The sequence below is a fragment of the Ictidomys tridecemlineatus genome, unplaced genomic scaffold (genome assembly GCF_052094955.1).
Source record: "Ictidomys tridecemlineatus isolate mIctTri1 unplaced genomic scaffold, mIctTri1.hap1 Scaffold_392, whole genome shotgun sequence".
Lineage (NCBI taxonomy): Eukaryota > Metazoa > Chordata > Mammalia > Rodentia > Sciuridae > Ictidomys > Ictidomys tridecemlineatus.
In genome coordinates, this window is record NW_027522565.1 from 100,652 (window position 1) to 113,242 (window position 12,591).

The 12,591-nt window shown below is 38.5% G+C and overlaps 1 long non-coding RNA gene across 13 annotated transcripts in view; it reads left to right on the forward strand.

Annotated features, from left to right (window-relative positions):
- The window catches only part of LOC144373426 (uncharacterized), a 40,804-nt gene extending 34,192 nt beyond the window's left edge, over nt 1-6,612 (forward strand). For all 13 annotated transcript variants that reach the window (XR_013433102.1, XR_013433103.1, XR_013433104.1 and 10 more), the window contains one exon: nt 4,906-6,612. This is a non-coding gene — a long non-coding RNA (uncharacterized LOC144373426). The remainder of the gene's footprint in view (nt 1-4,905) is intronic.
- Nucleotides 6,613-12,591: the final 5,979 nt, after the last annotated feature.

The following is a 12,591-nucleotide window of genomic DNA, read 5'->3' on the forward strand; positions in this document are numbered from 1 at the left end:
TAATCTATTTGACCAGGGCTGCACCAGGAACTGCTATATCATGCTATGTGCTCCCCTGTGACCCAAGAGAGTTGGTAAACCAAGGGCTCAAGTGGTGGACCCTGCCTGGGGCTGGTAAGGTGAAGCTAAATCTTTTTACCTGGTATCTGACCCCAGCTCCCAGACCCTGACACTCACTGTTTCTACCCTTTGGGGTTTTCTCCAGGGTGCTCTAGGAGTTTCTGGGAATTTCACTCTTCCTTGTTGTTGTAGGTTCTTGCCCCAAGAAATATGGTAGAGGGGAATGGCAGTCTGGATAAGGCTCCTGGATGAGAGCCCTGGGCTCTGTGCTTTCCCAGCTGAGGGGTGAGAGTGGTCAAGGAGACCAGGCCAAGGTGGGTAGTCACTCCTTGAATTTGGTCTGTCACTTCGCAGGTACATGTTGGAGGCTGTATGCCTTCAAGTGGAGCAGGGTACCAACTGGGGGCCAATGGATGTGCACTACTCAGCACACCATCTTAAAGACATTTCTGGGCCCAGGTCTGCAACTCAGGTCTCCCCAAGGAGTGGCAAGTTTGCACCCTTACAGGAGGTGAGGAGTATTGGGTATGCTTTGAAACATGAGAGTTTGTGGTTGCACATGTGTTGGGGGAAGCCCCTGATTTTAGGCTGGCCCTGAAGCTGAAGCACTTGGGGTGTAAGGATGGGATTATGGACCTGGAGGATGCAGGGTCCAGGTCACAGGGCTTCAGAGCACACTAAGGTGTCCCTGAAAAGAGAAAGAAAAGACTGAAACACTAACTTTCTAATTGGCTTTGGGCCAGTCCTTACATTTTTTTGTCCCCAGTTTCCTCAGCAATTAATGAGAACTGAGACTACTCCAATAGTTTGATTTAAAGAAAATTCTGTTTCTTTTATATTTGTGTGTGTGTGTGTGTGTGTGTGTGTGTGTGTGTGTGTTAGTTGTAGATGGAAACATATATTTATTTTATTTGTTTGTTTTTATATGGTGCCAAGAATTGAACCTAGTTCCTCATGCATGCTAGGCAGGCATTCTACAACTGGGCCACAACCCCAGCACCACAGATTCACTTTTTATTGGAAATTTTTATTTGACATATGATATGAAACATTTAGAGTGGAGAATTAGAAGTGCAATGGGGTTGGTCACCAACAGTGTCCCCCATGGTCTCTTGCAGTGATGTGGTTCCAGCCTTCTTTCTTGTCCTGCCTCTAGGCACCCAGAGACTTGAATGTGATCTGTGGGATGAAGATTAGGGAGAGCCCCCATGTACTAACTCTGTGTTTAGCTTACCATTAGCTCAGTGGTGTATTGGGAGGTTTTCAGAGGAGGCTTGGCCTCCCATTCTCCCTTCACACCCAGCAATGCCAGGACACACACAAAAAGTTTATCTCTTGAGCCACATGTGGGGGACTTGTGCCTGAGTCCTCACTCACTCTCCTGATGAGAGTGCTAAGACCCCCACACCTGTTATATACTCATATATTTTGCTGCTTCCTATGGCTGCTGTGCTGTCTGTCCTAGGTTCAGGGAAATGGGTTTTCTGGGCATGAGTGGAGGCTCAGTGGGGCTGGGATAGAGCCCTTCTGGAAGGGAAGATCCTTGCTCTCTGGAGACTCAAGCTCGGGAACCAACACTGCCTTACTCTTTGACCTTGGGCAAAACATTCAGCATGTCTCTCACTCTAAAAACGTGGCAACAGTAATAATCACAGCAACTGACCTGGCTGACTTCCTGGCAAGAGCTGGAGAGGGGCGTATGCCTACCAGCCTGGATAATACGAAGTGCACCTCAAACAATTTCATAAAATAGGAAGTGAACTTGTTTATTATTAGTCCTAATAGGCTAGTATATTAGTCATAAATTTGAAAGTTTCAGTTAAACATGAGTAAGTTTTGGAGATATAGTGGTCAAAATGGTTGTTGCAGTTAATTTACTGCATACTTGAAAACTAATAATAGAGTTGGGTACAGGGGTGCACATCTATAAGTTCAGCTACTAAAGAGCCTGAGGCAGGGGGCTGGGGATGTGGCTCAAGCAGTAGTGCACTCGCATGGCGTGCGTGCAGCCCAGGTTCGATCCTCAGCACCACATACCAACAAAGATGTTGTGTCCGCCGAGAACTAAAAAAAAAAATAAATATTAAAAAAAAAAGAGCCTGAGGCAGAAGGATCACAAGTAAGGATCAGTAACTGAAAGATAATTGTTTTATTTCTCAAAATAAAAAATAAAAACAACTGTAAAAATCATAGGGCTGTAGGTCAATGGTAACACACTCCTGGATTCAATCCACAGAGGTGGAGAAGGAAAGAAAAATTGACAATCAGTTTTGTGGGTTTTCTGTTTGTTTGAGGTGGAGTCCCAGTATTTTGGCCAGGCCAGTCTTAAACTCCTGAGGTCAATCTGTTGAGTGCTCCTATGTCAATGTGCTGAGTGCTGAATGGCAGGTGTGCACCACTGGACTGGCTAGAAAAGAGATTGTAAACTGGGTTTGGTGGCACATGACTAATTCCAGCAACTCAGGAAATTGAAGCAGCAGGATCACATGCTTTAGGCCAGCCTCTTCATTTTAGCAAGATTGTAACCCAAAATAAGAAGAGCTAGAGATAAAGCTAAGGGGTAGGATGTCCTTGGGGTCAATGCCCCAGTTCTGGGGGAGGGATATACATACATACATACATACATACATACATACATACATAAATACATATTCTATCATATAGAAGGATTTGGAGATTTTAGATTTCTACTTTGGGGCTAATATGAATAAGCATGGAAACTATTGTTCTTGATCATGCTAGACATTGAGTCACACCAGAGACCTTACATTTAAATTTAGGTTATTTTCTCCCTGTTAGTTATTGAAGCACCCCACTTTTATCTTTTTTTCCCATTTTCTTTGGTGGTCTTGTGGGGCTTCCTGTGATGCTCAGACTGGTCTCAAATTTGAAGGCTCAAATGATTCTCCTGCTGCTGCTTTCTGATCAAGTGGGACAACAGGTACATACCACCATACCTGGCTATATAATTTCATATTGATAAGACCTTTTACATGTGACAGGAAACCCAGAATACAAAGCAATTTAAGATGACTGGGCATAGTGTCATAAGCCTATCATTCCAGAAGCTCAGGAGGCTGAGGCAGAAGGATCTTAAGTTTGAGACCAGCCTGGGCAGTTTAGCAAGACTCTATCTCAAAGTAAAAAAGGTTGTAAATGTAGTTCAGTGGTATAATGATCCTGGCTTCAATACCTAGTACTGCCCAAACAAAGAATAAAAACATTAGAGTTGTGGCTCAGTGGTAGAATACTTGCCTAGCATGGACGAAGCCCTGGGTTCGATCCTCAGCACCACATAAAAATAAGTAAAACAAGGGTATTGTGTCCATCTACAACTAAATATTTTTTTAAAAAAATAAACTTTAAAGCTGGGCTTGGTGACACATGCCTGTAATTCCAGCTACTCTTCAGACCCATACACAAAGATCACTTGAGTCCATGATTTTGAGATAAGCCTGGGAAAAACAGTGAGACTTTATGTCGCAAGAAAAAAAACACACTAAATAATAATAATAATAATAATAATAATAATAATAATAATAATAATAATAATATAATTTGTGAAGCCAAGCACTGTGGTTCACCCCTGTAGTCCCAGAATCTCCAGAGGTTTAGGTAGGAGGATGCAGGTGTTGGGATCTTAACAAGACTCTTCAAATTTAAAAAAGGGTTGTGGGATGGGAATGAATCTCAGTGGTAAAGCACCCCTGGATTCAGTCAGGGAGATGGGGGAGGAAATAACTAGATAACGTTAAAATCTTGGGACTAGATGTGTAACTTGTAGTGTGTTTACCTTACACTTAGCAGCTTGAGGCCCTGGCTTAATCCCAACCACCACGAAAAGAATAAAAACAATTAAAAAACTTTATGTATATATCCCAAATCACAAATGAAAATGTTAGTTTCGCCTGTATACCTTTTGACCCAGAAATGTAATTTTTAGCATATGTGTCCTAGGGAAACAATAGAACAGCATATATTAAAAGTTTTGTCCCATTATTTAGATAACAAAATGTAGCAAAAACTCAACTCAAATATTATTAGTGGTAAATTGGTTAAAATGTGGCATGACAATTTAATGTACTGCTTGGTTATTTTAAATGGATTTAGGGGTAAAAAACTGTCATGTATTGCTGGGCTCAGTGGAGCATGACTATAATTCCAGCAGCTTGTGAAGCTGACTTAAGAGGTTTGCAAATTCAAAGCCAGACTCAGCAACTAAGGGAGGAACTAAGCAATTTAATGAGACCCTGTCTCAAAAAATATAAAGGCTGAGGATGTGGCTTGGTGGTTGAGTGCCCCTGAGTTCAATCCTTGGTACCCCTTCCCCCCTCTCCCCCCTCCAAAATATATGAAACAGTAAACACTGTATAAGGTGGCTTCCTGGTTTAGAAACAATAAATTTTTATTTCCTGAAGTGCTGATGTTGGAATGGGCCTGCTGCCCTGTGTTCTGTATTGGTCTAAAGCTTAAACCAGAACCAGACATAAGCAAGCATCTTTCTTCCTGTTTGCTGTCCCCTGACTTTTGCTCTTAGCTTAAGCCTTTTAAATTAGGAGCTACTCTGGTGGGTGATTAACAGGAGGAAATGCAGGTTTGACACTTCTGTCCCTCTCCCCAAACAAACCCAGCACTCCATTCCTAGTACTCTGTTTTGAACATTCCTGTTCATTTGCAAAATAGATATGGAAATGTAGAATTCTAGAAGGCTAGACCATTTAGAATTTAGTCAAATCTAAAATTATGTGTATTGGTTTGTTTTATGTATGTTTAACATTAATTTCTGAAAACTAATTTATTAGAGCAATTGAAACCACAAGTAATTTCTGAATTTCTCTTTGTTAGGGCATGCCAGAGCAGTGGGCATGACTCCAACACAGTGAAGCAGAAACATCTAAGCTTTACTCCTCCTGGAAAGACATCAGAAAGTGGTAAAACACTGAATCACATGGAAACTTGTGAAGCACTGATAGATGAAAAGATCATTTCTGGAAAAATAAAAGGCTAAGCTATATTGTCCCTACTTTCTCCTACATAGAAATTGCTTTTTGTCAACTGTCCAAATGGCACTTGAACATCTTCTGGAATCTGAGGATTACTTTGATTTCATAGTTTTGTTAGAAATTGAATTGAATGTTTTACATTTTTTTCCATATTTCTTATACATTATAATTAAACATGGTAGTGGGACTGACACTTGTTCCATGTTGTTGCATTTACTTAGGGTGTTTCTTTTACTCACTGCCTTAAATTATTTTCAGTTTAGAAGGAAAAAGTTCAATTTATAGACATGTTTATGCTAGAAATATGTTTATTGTCAGTGGCATAGAAGAAAGTTTTTCTTTATTATTCAATAGACATCAAAATAAAAAATATTACAAGGCTCTCTAGTTGTCTTTTCAGTTTTGAAGAAGGTCAGCAAGATCCTTTAAAGTGTTCTTCCTGTATCACAGGCAACTCAGTGAGGGTCTCTATTGTCTGCTCAATTTTAAAACCTAAAATTTATACTAAAAAATCCATTAATTAGATATAATTTTATTTCTAGAAACTTAAAGGTAATAACCAAAAATTAAAGTCTACAAAGATTTTCTAAAGGGTATTGGTTAAATAATGAAAACACCCATATTAAGGCACTATCAATTTAGTCATTAGAATAATGTTATGATCAGATATTAGGAATGATGAAGCTGGCATATAGCTGGCATATAGTTTTAAATTTCATTGATTTTTCTTTTTCTTTCTTTCTGTTTCCTTTTTTTCTTTTTCTTTTTTCTTTTCATTTGCTTCCTTTAACTTAAATTGTTCTTTTGGCTTTGGCCTCTAAAAGCTAGATTACTGAATTTAGCTCCCTTTTCTTCTCTCATCTGTGTATTTAATGTTATAAATTCCCCTAAGTGCTCTAATTGCTTACACATTGCTTTGGGTAAATTGTGAAATTAAAATACATTGTATTTTCTTCATTTTAATTCAAAATATTTTAAAAATTCCCTTGAGACTATTTTTACTCATGTGTTATTTATAAATGTATTACTGAATTCCCAAATATTTGGGGATTTTTCAGTTCTTGTTCTATTAGTGATTTTTAGCTTAATTTCATTGTGATATAAGAATATGTTTTATTTTACTTCTAATGTATTAAATTTATTGATGACTCTTTTATGGCACAGGACATGGTGGACCTTTCTGAATTTTATGTAAACTTGAAAAGAATGTGTACTCTCTTCTTTTTGAGTAGAGTATTTTAGAAATGCCAATAAGATCAAGTTGATTGACAGCGCCACTCAGGTCAACTATATCCTTATTGATTTTCTGCTTCCTTCATCTATCAAGCCCTGAGAGATATGTTCAAAAGTCTGCAGCTTTAGGAGTGAATTTTGTCAATTTCTCCTTGAGTTATATCAGTTTTAGTGTCACATATTTAGATGTCTGTTGTTAAATGCTTACATATTTAGAATTGTTATGTCTTCTTGGAGTTTGTCCCTTTTTATCCCTGATAATTTTCCATATTCTGAAATGTACTTTATATAAAATTAATAAAGCTTTTGCATATTTCCATTGATTAGTTCCTATAGTGCATCACTGTTCATCTTTTGGCTCTAATTATATCTGAGTCTTCTTAATCAAAGTGGTTTCTTATAGACAATATATGGTAGAGTTTTGTTTCTTTATTCAGTTTGAAACTTTTTCTTTAATTGTCATTTTAGACTAGTCACATTTTAAGTGATTATTGGTAGAGTTGGAGTAGTATTTAATGTATTTATAACTGCTTTCTCCATTTTGCATTTGTTCTTTATGCATTTTCCCACTTTTCTGGTTATACTTAGTATTTATATGATTTTGTATTATCCACTCTCTTAGAAAGAGGAGGTCAGAAAAAGTTCTTCAGAAAGCTAATATTGAGTTACCATATGAACTAGCACTACTACTACTAGATATATATCCAAGAGAATTAGAAGCATATGTCTAGGGCAAGTGTTGTGGATAAGTAGAAGCATGCTTGCCTTGCATGTGTGGGGCACTGGTTTCCAATCTCAGCACCACATCAAAACAGAAAATTAAATAAAAATAAATAAATAAATAAATAAAAAGTATATGTCAATGGAGTGGAAGATGTAGATCAATGGTAGAGTGCCTAGCGGCCCTGGGTCAGTCCACAGCAGTGACAAAAATAAAAGGGCAATAAAAGCACATATTCACACAAAACATATACAAAGTGTTCATAGCAGTGTTATTTAGAATAGCGAAAATTGGAAACAATTCAATTACCTCTCACTTGATGAACAGTGGAATATTATTTGGCCATAAAAGGGAAGGAAGTTCTGATACATGTACACCATTGACCCTTAAATGTGCTCTACTAAGGAAAACAGGTGAAAGAGCAGATGGAATTGGATTTGCATATGCTTTCCCTGATGCTTTTTGCCCCATTGCCTGATTTCAGTTCAAGTAAGCAGTTAAAGTAGTTTTGACAGTAGATCTATTTAGAATACTTTCCAGAGCCATTTTCAAAACCCTTTTTTTTCATGTATTTATTTAGCCAATATTGAATTTAGTCCCTGCCTTGTGCAAGGCACTGTTCAATTTGCTGCCTAGAAAACCCACAAAAATTCCTGCCCTGTACAACCTACACTTTAGTAGGAGAGAAACTATAAAGGAAATAAGAATAACACCTTAAGCAATGGACTCTTTAGGTGATGGACTGGCAGGAGAGTGAGAGTCAGAGGGTTGTTTTCATAGGGTTCCTTACCTAGGGAAGAGCATGACAAGCAGAAGAGCATGATAAGCATGGAAAGCCCTGAGGAAGGAATGTTCATTGTGCAGTGAAAGATCTTGAAGGGCTTTAGCAGAGTCACAGTGCACTGAGCAAGGAGTAGGTGGAGAGGGTCAGTGAGTGATGCCCTATGTAGTGCTTTGTAGGGCTTCTGGCTTCCACTCTAAGATGGGGAAACCAGTGGAAAGTTTTGAGCAGAGGCATAAAATGGTCTTACTTAAATATTAAGAGGCTCACTCTGGTCAATTTATTCAGAAGAGATTCTCAAGGAAGGCCAAGGTAGAAGCGGGAAGACCAATTAGAATGCTGTTGCAATAATTCAGGTGAGAAATGACAGATATGTAGACAAGAATGGTATCAATTCAGGTGAAAAAAAAACAATAATCAGATTCTGGATGTATTTTGAAAGGAGCGTCTATGTAAAGAAGAGTTGAGGGTAGTTCTAAGAGTTATGGCCTAAGAATGGGAATGATGAAATTAAAGTGTCCCTTAGTTGAGATGGGAAGGACTTCAAGATGGGTAGAGGGGTTGGGGTGGTAATTGAGAGTTTAGTAGTGAGCATTTTAATGTGTTTTAGACATGTTAAAGTTAAGACACCTAATAAGATGTTCAAGTGGATATACTGATGAGGCTGTTGGGTATGCAAGCCTGGGATCCATGTTAGAGAGATAAAATTGAAGCTTCCTAGCTACAGATGTTTCCTAAAGCTGCAAGGCAAGATGAGGTCACAGAGTCAAGTGGGAATAAATAGACAGAAATTTACCTTGCACCCTGACACAGTCCATAACTAAGAGTTGATGAGGTATACCAGGAAGGAGACCAAGAAAGAATGAAAGGAAAGACAGGGAAAAAGATATGCCCTGAAATCTATAGGCAAAATGTGAGGGAGAGATCAGCTTTGCAGAATCCACAGTTATGTCAATAAAGATGAAGACTGAGACTTGATCAGGTAAGATATAATGTTGGTGAAAACTTGAAGAATGGGCACATCTACTTTTTGTTAAAATAAAGTAACTAGGACTATCTTAGTCCTTCTTGCTGAAAATGACTTCAAGAAACTAGATTATAGGAAACAGTGGTTTTCCAGATGCTATGTCAGACATTGAATGAAGGACAGTGATGTCAGAAAGTAACAACTGAAATGAACCCTACAACGACCCTAATTTCTAAGCCACGTGCAGAGAGGCATAACCCAGATGGGACATTGCTGGAGAAGCTGAGAAAATAGAAAAGATGGACACTCTCGAGCTCTGGGTAGGACCCCTCTTATGAATTCAACAGAGATCCATGAGAATAGCCACGGTAAAGACTGAGATATAATTGTCTGGTGAGATTGGCAAGAACTGGGCTGAGGTGTAGTTCAGTGACAGAGTGCTTGCCTAGCATGCACAAGGCCCTTGGTTCAACCACCATGAGTAGGAATAAACCCTGGGGCTGGGTGTGATGGTGCACGCCTATAGTCTCAGGTAGTTAGAACACTGAGGATCACTTGAGTTCAAGTCTGGGAAACATGGTGAGACCCCCAAGCTCAGAAGAACAAGATCAGAAGGAGTAGTGCCTGCCACATGTGTAGGGTTGGAAGGAGTGCCTGTTTCTATCAGCCACCATAAAAAACCCTTATCACTCACAAGATATTGAGAAGAGTCATAATTGTCTTGTCTCAATGATAGGAAATAATTATCCTTAAGCACTGTTTCAGTTCCACCTAACAAATCTTACAAATGAGACACAAAATAGCTTAAAACTGCATCCCAGAACAAAGCTCAAAAATATTTATAGGGCTACAATCACAACCATGGTTCTACTTATGCCTCAGAAGGGGCTTGTCCTCAGTGTCCTCTGTTGTGGATCTGATTAGACCCTAGTGAATCTGGCTAAATCCTATATGTCATCAACTATCTGTAGATAAGAGGTGATAAAAGATGGGCTGGTCATCCATGAGCTTGCTACTGTCCATTCCCTGGGCTCAATATGGAAAAACACATTGGCCTGCAGGTAGAGCAGTAACATGGGCATAGTTAGAATAGGTAACCTGGAGGAGAGGGTGACAGCTGTATACCAGGTTCTCATAAGATACCATGAATCTAAAGAGATTGCCACTTGTATCAGAGCCTGTACCTGGAGATGAAGGAACGTGGCCCCAAACAAAGCAGATTCTCATGGAACATGTCCACAAGCTGAAGGCAGACAAGACCTATGAGAATCCTGACTGACCTTGCTGAGGGCCACCTTTGTGAAGAGCACCTCTAGGCCAAGAAAGGAGGAGGAGATCATCAAGACTTTCCAAAGAGGATGAAGCCCAGAAATAAAGCTCTACCTTCATTGTAGCCTCCACAGTTAACACAGATCTGCCCTTCAAATAAAAGAAGCCTTGATCTGCCTGGGAAAAAGTCAGAGAATATTGATAGGAATCCAGAGTGGTCAGGATGCAACAGGCACCCAGACCTCAAGTCAAAGCTTTAACAAAAAGACAAAAGGGTAGGAAAATACAATCCATCATGAGGAGAAAATATTCAGATGGAACCAGCCCATACTTGACTAAGATAAAAGAATTAGCACACAAGTTCATGAAAATAATTTTCATAATTATGTTCCAGGGTTTAAAACACTATGCATTTTGAAGGCAAATTTTTAAATGATGCAAACCAAACTTAGTTACATATGGTGATTTGGATATGACATGTCCCTGAAAAGCTCCAGTGTTAATGCAGAGATATTTGTAAGAGAAATGATAGGATTATGACAGTGATAACCTAATCACTTTCTACTAGTTTGAATGGAGAGTTGGTCACTATAGGAGTGTGGCTGGAGCAGATGGGACACTGGAAGGTGCCCTCAAAGAGTATTTTGCCCAGTGTCAATTTTCCCCTTCTCGGCTTCTATGTTTCCTGGCCTCCTTGAGCAGAGAAGCTCTCCTCCACAACTGAGTGGTAGAGCACATATCTCACAAACTGGCCCTGGGTTCCATCCCCAGTACCACAAAATGAATAAAAGAAATCAAATGTATATGGTATACCCGTAAAATAAAATAGTACTCATGGATAAAAAATGAGATATCATAACAACAATAGACATAACAGAACTTATCTATTTGCTTATTATAGGGAACAGACATGGAAAATATGGTGTGGACATATTATATTCTTAAAGAAGTTTAAGAGAATAGTGCTTAATGATGTCTTTCAGTTTAAAGGGGCTAGATGCTCTCCAATTGCAAGTTGAATGTGTGGGCTGGAAGTGTTCATCCATGCTAGGGCACTTGCCCAGCATGTAAGTAGAGGACATCTAAAGTAGAAAAAGTTTTAAAAATTCAATAATTGCAGGGATTCAGAAATGTGAAGAGGTTGAGTGTTAGAGTCTGTAAACAAGTGAAGATGGTGCTTGGCATTTTGCAGAGGGAGTGGTTTGTGAAGTAACGCCAGAGAGCCATTAAGTGTGGAGATTCCTTATTGGTTGACTGCTGTATCTAGTTTATGGTAATTAAGATAAGCTGTGTGAAATGTATATATACCCCTCTGGTCCTACAATAAATGGCTTCCACTCCTGCTGTATCAGTCTACACAAGTTGCTCGTAACCCCCCGGTTATTTTGCTGCAGCCGCACTGCGGCAGTTGAGTAGTAAGTGTTTAGTGCAGTGAATTTATTCAGTTGATGTTATAATGGTAGATACATGACAATATTGATTTTCAAAACCCACAGAATAATATAATACAATGCACAATTTTATAATAATACCTAATAAATTATATAATACAATACCAAACTCACTCTAATGTAAAGTTGTAAACTTTGGATTAATAGAAGTATATCCATCTTTGTTTATTTGTTTATAGTTCTTGCATAGCATGCACAAGTTCTCCAGATTTCAAGTGCCAGCCAAAAAATAACAAAATACATTTATATTTAGATATGTATACACACGAATATCAATATAATAATTACACTGTACTGTAATGCAAGATATTAATAATAAGAGCATGAGGGGCCAACATGGGAACATTTCAGGATCCCCATTTTAAGACTCAGTATGTATTTAGAAATTGCATTTGCAAGGCTATCTAGTTGTCTTTTCAGTTTTTAAGAAGGTCAACCAGATCCCTTTAAGTGTTCCTCCTGTCTCACAGGCAACTTAAGGAGGGTCTCTACTGTCTGCTTAATCATAAAACTTAAAACTTCTACTTAAAAAAACCCATTAATTAGAAACAATTTCACTTCTAGAAATTTAAATTTAATAACCAAAATTAAAGAATACAAAGATTTTCTAAAGGAGATTGTTTAAATTATGAAAAGACCCATATTAAGGCACTATTCAGTTTAACCATTAGAATCATTTTATGGTCAGTTATTAGGAATGATGAAGCTGGCATATAGCTTTTGAATGAAAAGAGTTTCAGTAGATCCAAATAGTTTTGAAATGTAATTTTTACAAAGGTTTAACAGGGTAGTCCACATTGGTAGTAGGATTGTCATCATTTTTCTTTATATATTTATGCAACCCAGGTGGGGTTTTTGCTGTTGTCGATTTTATTTTCTTTAAGCAAATATATGCAGTTATACTTCAACTCAGAAAAGATGAAGCTGCCAGGCCTGGGGGTGCACACCTGTAATCTCAGCTTCTAGAGAGACTCAGGCAGGAGGATCTCATATTTGAGCCCACCTGGGCAATTTAGAGATATTCTGTCTAAAAATAAATAAAAAGAGGCCTGGTGTATAGCTCAGCAGTGGAGCACTTATTTGCTTTGCATGTTTTTGGGTTCAAT